A 7617-nucleotide genomic window follows, 5' to 3' on the forward strand; every position below is an offset into this window, starting at 1 on the left:
TTTGTGCTAGGTTAGGAATTCCCCTTCGGCCGGTAGAAGTTCCATTCCCTGTCCATGCATTAGACAGCCGGCCGTTGGGGTCAGGTCTGATCAGGGATGTCACAGCACCGCTGATGATGACTACGCAGGGGGGTCATGAGGAAGTCATTCAGTTCTATCTGATTGACTCTCCTGCGTATCCAGTGGTGTTGGGGCTTCCCTGGTTAAGCACCCACGATCCTACCATAGCGTGGCAACAGAGGGCTCTTATGGAGTGGTCTGCCCAGTGTGTAGGGAGATGTCTAGGTGTTTCCATAGGGGCGACCTCGGTAGAGAGTCCGAACCAAGTGCCCGCACTGCGCATTCCCCCCGAGTATGAGGATTTAGCACTAGCGTTTAGCAAAGCGAGGGCAGCACGGCTACCTCCTCATAGACAGGGGGACTGTGCGATAAATCTCCAGACCGGAGCAGCTTTTCCCAGGAGTCATGTGTATCCCCTGTCTCAAGAGGAAACTGCGGCTATGGAGACTTACATAGCCGAGTCCTTGGCACAGGGATACATACGGCCCTCTACTTCTCCGGTCTCCTCGAGTTTCTTCTTTGTGAAGAAGAAGGACGGGGGATTGCGCCCGTGTATTGATTACCGTAGTCTCAATCAGATCACAGTAAAATACAGTTACCCACTTCCACTGATTGCGACGATGACGGAGTCATTACGCGGAGCGCGTTTCTTCACAAAGTTGGATCTCAGGAGCGCGTACAATTTGGTGCGCATTAGGGAGGGGGATGAATGGAAAACAGCATTTAGCACCACCTCGGGTCATTACGAGTATCTCGTCATGCCGTACGGGTTAATGAATGCTCCTTCAGTCTTCCAATCCTTTGTTGATGAGATTTTCCGGGACATGCATGGGCAGGGTGTAGTGGTGTACATTGACGACATTCTAGTGTATTCTTCTACACGAGCCGAGCATGTAGCCCAGGTGCGCCGAGTATTGAGACGACTGTTGGAGCATGACTTGTATGTCAAGGCAGAGAAATGCTTGTTCTTCCAGGAGTCCGTCTCTTTTTTGGGTTATCGGTTGTCCGCGTCTGGCGTGGAGATAGAGGTAGATCGGGTATCGGCTGTGCGTAATTGGCAAACTCCAACCACCGTAAAAGAGGTGCAGCGGTTCTTGGGTTTTGCTAATTACTATCGGAGGTTTATCCGGGGCTTTGGACAGGTTGCAGCTCCCATTACGTCTCTGCTAAAGGGGGGTCCGGTGCGCTTGCAGTGGTCAGCTGAGGCGGACAGGGCATTTGTCAAGCTGAAGAACCTGTTCGCCTCGGCCCCGGTGCTGGCGCATCCGGATCCCTCTTTGCCTTTCCAAGTAGAGGTGGACGCGTCCGAGACCGGTATTGGGGCAGTCCTGTAACAACGGTCCGGCACGCCACCTAAGCTCCGCCCCTGTGCGTTCTACTCCAAGAAGCTCAGCTCGGCGGAGCGCAATTATGACGTTGGGGACAGGGAGCTGTTAGCTGTAGTCCAGGCCCTAAAGGTGTGGAGGCATTGGCTTGAGGGGGCTCAACACCCTTTTCTCATTCTGACTGATCACCGTAACCTGGAGTACATCCGGGCAGCTAGGAGATTGAACCCTTGTCAGGCTAGGTGGAACATGTTCCTGACCCGGTTTGTTTTTAAGATCACATACATCCCTGGGTCCCAGAACGGTAAGGCAGACGCACTGTCCCGGCAGTATGACACGGAGGAGAGGTCCATTGAGCCCACTTCCATACTTCCGGAGTCTTGTCTGGTGGCTCCGGTAGTGTGGGAGGTCGATGCGGAAATCGAGCGAGCGCTGCGTACCGACCCTACTCCCCCCGAGTGTCCTGTGGGGCGGACGTACGTTCCGCTCAAGGTTCGTGATCGGCTTATTTCTTGGGCTCATACATCACCCTCCTCTGGACATCCTGGTATTGGTCGGACGGTGCACTGCCTTAGCGTGAAATACTGGTGGCCAACGTTAGCCAGGGATGTGAGGGTTTATGTCTCCTCCTGCTCGGTGTGTGCCCAGTGTAAGGCACCTAGACATTTGCCCAGGGGTAAGTTACATCCTCTGCCCGTTCCACAACGACCATGGTCCCACCTATCGGTAGATTTTGTGACCGATCTACCCCCTTCCCAGGGTAATACCACCATTTTGGTCGTTGTGGATCGGTTTTCTAAGGCCTGTCGTCTCCTCCCACTGCCGGGTCTCCCTACTGCCCTACAGACCGCCGAGGCCCTCTTTACCCACGTGTTCCGGCACTATGGGGTCCCCGAGGATATTGTGTCCGACCGAGGTCCCCAGTTCACCTCCAGAGTCTGGGGGGCTTTTATGGAACGCCTGGGGGTCTCGGTTAGCCTTACCTCGGGGTACCACCCAGAGAGCAATGGGCAGGTTGAACGTGTTAACCAGGATGTGGGTAGGTTTTTGAGGTCCTATTGCCGGGACCGGCCGGAGGAGTGGTCGAGGTATATCCCCTGGGCAGAGATGGCCCAGAACTCTCTCCGCCACTCCTCCACCGGATTAACACCTTTCCAGTGTATTTTAGGGTATCAGCCGGTCCTGGCACCGTGGCACGAGATCCAGACCGAGGCCCCTGCGGTGGACGAGTGGATTCGGCACTCGGAGGAGACGTGGGACGCTGCCCATGTCCATCTGCAGCGTGCCATCCGTCAACACAAGGCGAGCGCCGATCGCCACCGCAGTGAGGGGCCGGTGTACGCACCGGGAGATCGAGTCTGGCTCTCGACTCGAAACCTGCCCCTCCGCCTGCCCTGCCGGAAGCTGGGTCGGCGGTTTGTGGGGCCCTTCAAAGTCCTGAGAAGATTGAACGAGGTGTGTTACAGATTACAACAGCCTATTGAGTACAAAAATATTAACCCCTCGTTCCATGTGTCTCTTCTCCCACTCCAAGAAGAGGAGATAGGAGAGACCCCTCCGCCCCCTTTGGACATCGAGGGGGCCCCGGCGTACAGGGTCCGGACCATCTTGGACTCCAGGCGCCGGAGGAGTGGTCTCCAATATCTCGTGGAGTGGGAGGGGTACGGTCCGGAGGAACGGTGCTGGGTGCCCAGGAGGGACATCCTCGATCCATCCCTCCTGACAGAGTTCCACCATGGGCATCCCACGCGCCCGGGTCCGCGTCCTCCTGGCCGTCCCCGAGGTCGGGGTCGGCGCACGGCTGGAGCCGCGCGTCAAGGGGGGGGTACTGTCACGGTTTCGGCCGAGACTGCTCCTCCTCCTGGTTCGGGCAGGCAAAGGCGTTCGCCGTCCCCGGAGTACTAGCTGCCACCGTTGGATGTTTCATGTTCGATTGCTTTTGTCTGTCCGTTTCACCTGTGTCTGGTTTGCGTTGATTACATGTCCTATAAGGTCCCTGTGTTTGTATGGATTAGTTGTGTGTTGTTTTCGCCAGTCGTCTTGTGTTTCGTGTCGTGTTTTGTGTATCTTTGTATTACGCTTGTGTGTGCGTAATTGCGCTTAGTCGCCACCTTGTTTGTTTTGTGGCCGTGCTTAGTGTTTGTACTTTGTTCAATTTTTGGACTTTAGTAAACATTTTGGACTAAGCCTCGGTGTCCTGCGCCTGACTTCAACCCCACCTACACCTCACATTATGACAATAATTCACTGTATCACAATTCCAGTGGGTCAGAAGTTTACATACACTAAGTTGACTGTGCCTTTAAACAGCTTGGAAAATTCCAGAAAATGATGTCATGGCTTTCGAAGCTTCTGATAGGCTAATTGACATCATTTGAGTCAATTGGAGGTGTACCTGTGGATGTATTTCAAGGCCTACCTTCAAACTCAGTGACTCTTTGCATGACATCATGGGAAAATCAAAAGAAATCAGCCAAGACCTCAGAAAAAGAATTGTAGACCTCCACAAGTCCGGTTCATCCTTGGGAGCAATTTACAAACGCCTGAAGGTACCACGTTCATCTGTACAAACAATAGTACGCAAGTATAAACACCATGGGACCATGCAGCCATCATACCGCTCAGGAAGAAGACACGTTCTGTCTCCTAGAGATGAAGGTACTTTGGTGCGGAAAGTGCAAATCAATCCCAGAACAACAGCAAAGGACCTTGTGAAGATGCTGGAGGAAACAGGTACAAAAGTATCTATATCCACAGTAAAATGAGTCCTATATCGACATAACCTGAAAGGCCGCTCGGCAAGGAAGAAGCCACTGCTCCAAAGCCGCCATAAAAAAAGCCAAACTACGGTTTGCAAATGCACATTGGGACAAAGATCGTACTTTTTGGAGAAATGTCCTCTGGTCTGATGAAACAAAAATATAACTGTTTGGCCATAATGACCATCGTTATGTTTGGAGGAAAAAGGGGAATGCTTGCAAGCCCAAAAACACCATCCCAACTGTGAAGCACGGGAGTGGCAGCATCATGCTGTGGGGGTGCTTTGCTGCAGGAGGGACTGGTGCACTTCACAAAATAGATGGCATCATGAGGAAGGAAAATTATGTGGGTATATTGCTCAGTTGGTAGAGCATGGCACTTGCAACACAAGGGTTGTGGGTTCGCTTCCCACGGGGGCCAGTATGAAAAATGTATGCACTCACTAATTGGAAGTCGCTCTGGATAAGAGTGTCTGCTAAATGACTAAACTGTAAACTGTAACATCTCAAGACATCAGTCAGGAAGTTAAAGCTTGGTCGCAAATGGGTCTTCCAAATGGGCAATGACCCCAAGCCTACTTCTGAAGTTGTGGTAAAATGGCTTAAGGACAACAAAGTCAAGGTATTGTGGTGGCCATCACAAAGCCCTGACCTCAATCCTATAGAACATTTGTGGGCAGAACTGAAAAAGTGTGTGTGAGCAAGGAGGCCTACAAACCTGACTCAGTTCCACCAGCTCTGTCAGGAGGAATAGGCCAAAATTCACCCAACTTATTGTGGGAAGCTTGTGGAAGGCTACCCGAAACGTTTGACCCAAATTAAACAATTTAAAGGCAATGCTGCCAAATACTAATTGAGTGTATGTAAACTTCTGACCCACTGGGAATGTGATGAAAGAAATAAAAGCTGAAATAAATCATTCTCTCTACAATTATTCAGACATTTCACATTCTTAAAATAAAGTGTTGATCCTAACTGACCTAAGACAGGGAATTTTTACTAGTATTAAATGTCAGGAATTGTGAAAAATTTAGTTTAAATGTATTTGGCTAAGGTGTCTGTAAACTTCCGACTTCAACTGTAGCTACCATACAGCATGTGTACAGTCACAGCCAAATATATTGGCACCCTTGCACTTTTCTTAAAAAATTCCCTTTTTCTTTTCAAATAAATTGAAAAAAATACATATATATATTTTGTTCACCACACCTTGTTATTGGATTTTGAACATTGCAGAACCTATTTTATTTTTGTAAACGTATGTTTACAATTTGTATTTAGATATTAAAGGCAAGGGCCTCTCGAGTGGCGCAGCGGTCTAAGGCACTGCATCGCAGTGCTGGAGGCGTCACTACAGACCCGGGTTCGATCCCAGGCTGTGTCACGATCGGGAGTTGAGAACGTTTTAAGAATGTTATTTAAAAACATATATATTCCATTCTCAGCATCAACAAAACTCTCTATCTCTATATGTTCAGGTGTGTTGGCCTCGCCCACTAATTGATCTTAATGAGTGCTTTTTTCCTAAAATGAACAGCTTCGTGTGCGTAAAAAAACATGGCATGCTAGCTCCATCCTGGTGGCGCAGTGGACTAATTCCATGGATATGGAACAGAAGTTTGAATCTCACTGATGACATGCCACAAAAAAAAAAAAGAAATGTGTTTGCATGATTAATGCCTACAGATAATGGAACAAAAACATAAATAGAAAACGCATGTTTTTTGGGGGTATTATCTTTTACCAGATCTAATTTATATTCTCCTACATTAATTTCACATTTCCACAAAAGTGTTTCCTTTCAAATGCTATCAAGAATATGCATATCCTTGCTTCAGGTCCTGAGCTACAGGCAATTAGATTTAGGTATGTCATTTTAGGCGAAAATTGAAAAAAAGTGCCCGATCCTTAAGAGGTTAAGCAATAGGGAATTATTTAAGAAAAGTGTAAGGATGCCAATATATTTGGCCGCAACTGTATATGGGTGGGACGGAGAGACAAGCGGGAGGAGTCATTACCTGTTGGCCAGTAGCGTTCTCAAGGTCACCTGACTCATCCCCTGGTAAGTTGGCATTAGCATGGCCCAGTCCGAGGTCCTCTCCTATGGCTGCCTGTTGAGGGGACGTATTGTTAGTTATTAATCACAGTTAATATGATCAGTAAATTACAGCTCCAGCTGGGGTGGACTAACTAAGGAGGAGGGGGTCCTGAACGAGGACGCAGACACGCCATATCAATCATGTCCGCACAAGAAGGTTTTTATTCCAATAAGACAGCAATTCATTTATAAATCCATTTGGGGGGATGTAGCCATCATTTATAAAAAGATAAATCAATTTTGGGAGGGGAGTCGTTACTCTTCTGACTGTTTTACCATGGCACACTGCCCAGCACCCCTCCCTCCCTCCCTCCCTCTCTCTCTCTCTCTCTCTCTCTCTCTCTCTCTCTCTCTCTCTCTCTCTCTCTCTCTCTCTCTCTCTCTCTCTCCCTCTCTCTACCCCTCTTCTCCCTCCTTTGTGTGCAAGGAAGTACATTACCGTGTCGGAAAGGCAAATACAAATCTGATTGCTTTGATTGTCAAAATGTCACTCTTAACTCCAGGCAGAGTTTTATTGGCAAAAGGAGGGGAACGCAAATATGGCACCCCTCCTCTTCCTCCTCCTCCTACTCCTCCTGCTCCTCCTCCTCCTCCTCTTTCTCCTCCTTCTCCTCCTCCTACTCCTCCTCCTTCTCCTCCTTCGCTTCCGCCTACTCCTCCTCCTCCTCCTCCTGCTGCTCCTGCTCCTGCTCCTGCTCCTGCTCCTGCTCCTGCTCCTGCTCCTGCTCCTGCTCCTGCTCCTCCTCCTTCACCTGTGCCTCCTCCTCCTCCCCCCTTCCCTCACCTCCCCCAGACGTGATTGATGGATCTGGCTTTTTTCTCTCCTCCCTTCATTTGATTTGACAAACAACACAGGCACCTAAAGCGGAGATGGCATTTTAATCATTCTCTTAATAGGGTGTTTCTATGCAAAGCTATGCAGCTTCCTGTGATAAGGAGGAAAACAGAGAGCCAGAGGATTATAGTGTGTCTGCTCTGAAAAACAATAGCAGCAAAACAGGTATTTCAGAAGGGATCAGAACAGCGTCAATGCATCCCAAAAAAGCAGAGAGAAAAAATGTATCCGAAAATATGTGACGTTGTTGATTGTTTTGTATGATATCGCTGGTGTGTCCCATGACAGAGACGTTATCTCACATTGAACCAAACTACCTGTAGCTCCTAAAATATCTGACAATTAACTTGACATTTCTATAAAACTCAGGAGACAAAGGTTGGCGTAAAGGGGCTTCAGCTCAAAGACTTGAAGAGCTGTGCTTTAAAAGTCCTCTTTTTTTAAATGGTAAAACTTCCCTCTTCTCTTCCACATTTTAAAGTGTATTTGGTCTCCCTCACAGACTAAATCATGTTCTGAGAGATCGAGAGGTAGAGAGAG

The 7617-nt window shown here is 48.9% G+C and overlaps 1 pseudogene across 1 annotated transcript in view; it reads right to left on the reverse strand.

Moving 5' to 3' along the window:
- Positions 1-5978: 5978 nt before the first annotated feature.
- Positions 5979-7617, reverse strand: part of LOC311140880 (uncharacterized protein KIAA0825 homolog) — a 117264-nt pseudogene continuing 115625 nt past the window's right edge. The window contains exons 15-16 of the transcript in view: positions 6163-6255; positions 5979-5990 (exon numbers count right to left, since the gene is read on the reverse strand). The product of the transcript in view is annotated as an uncharacterized protein KIAA0825 homolog (transcript). The remainder of the gene's footprint in view (positions 5991-6162; positions 6256-7617) is intronic.

Source organism: Coregonus lavaretus (genome assembly GCF_964263955.1).
Source record: "Coregonus lavaretus genome assembly, chromosome: 14".
NCBI lineage: Eukaryota > Metazoa > Chordata > Actinopteri > Salmoniformes > Salmonidae > Coregonus > Coregonus lavaretus.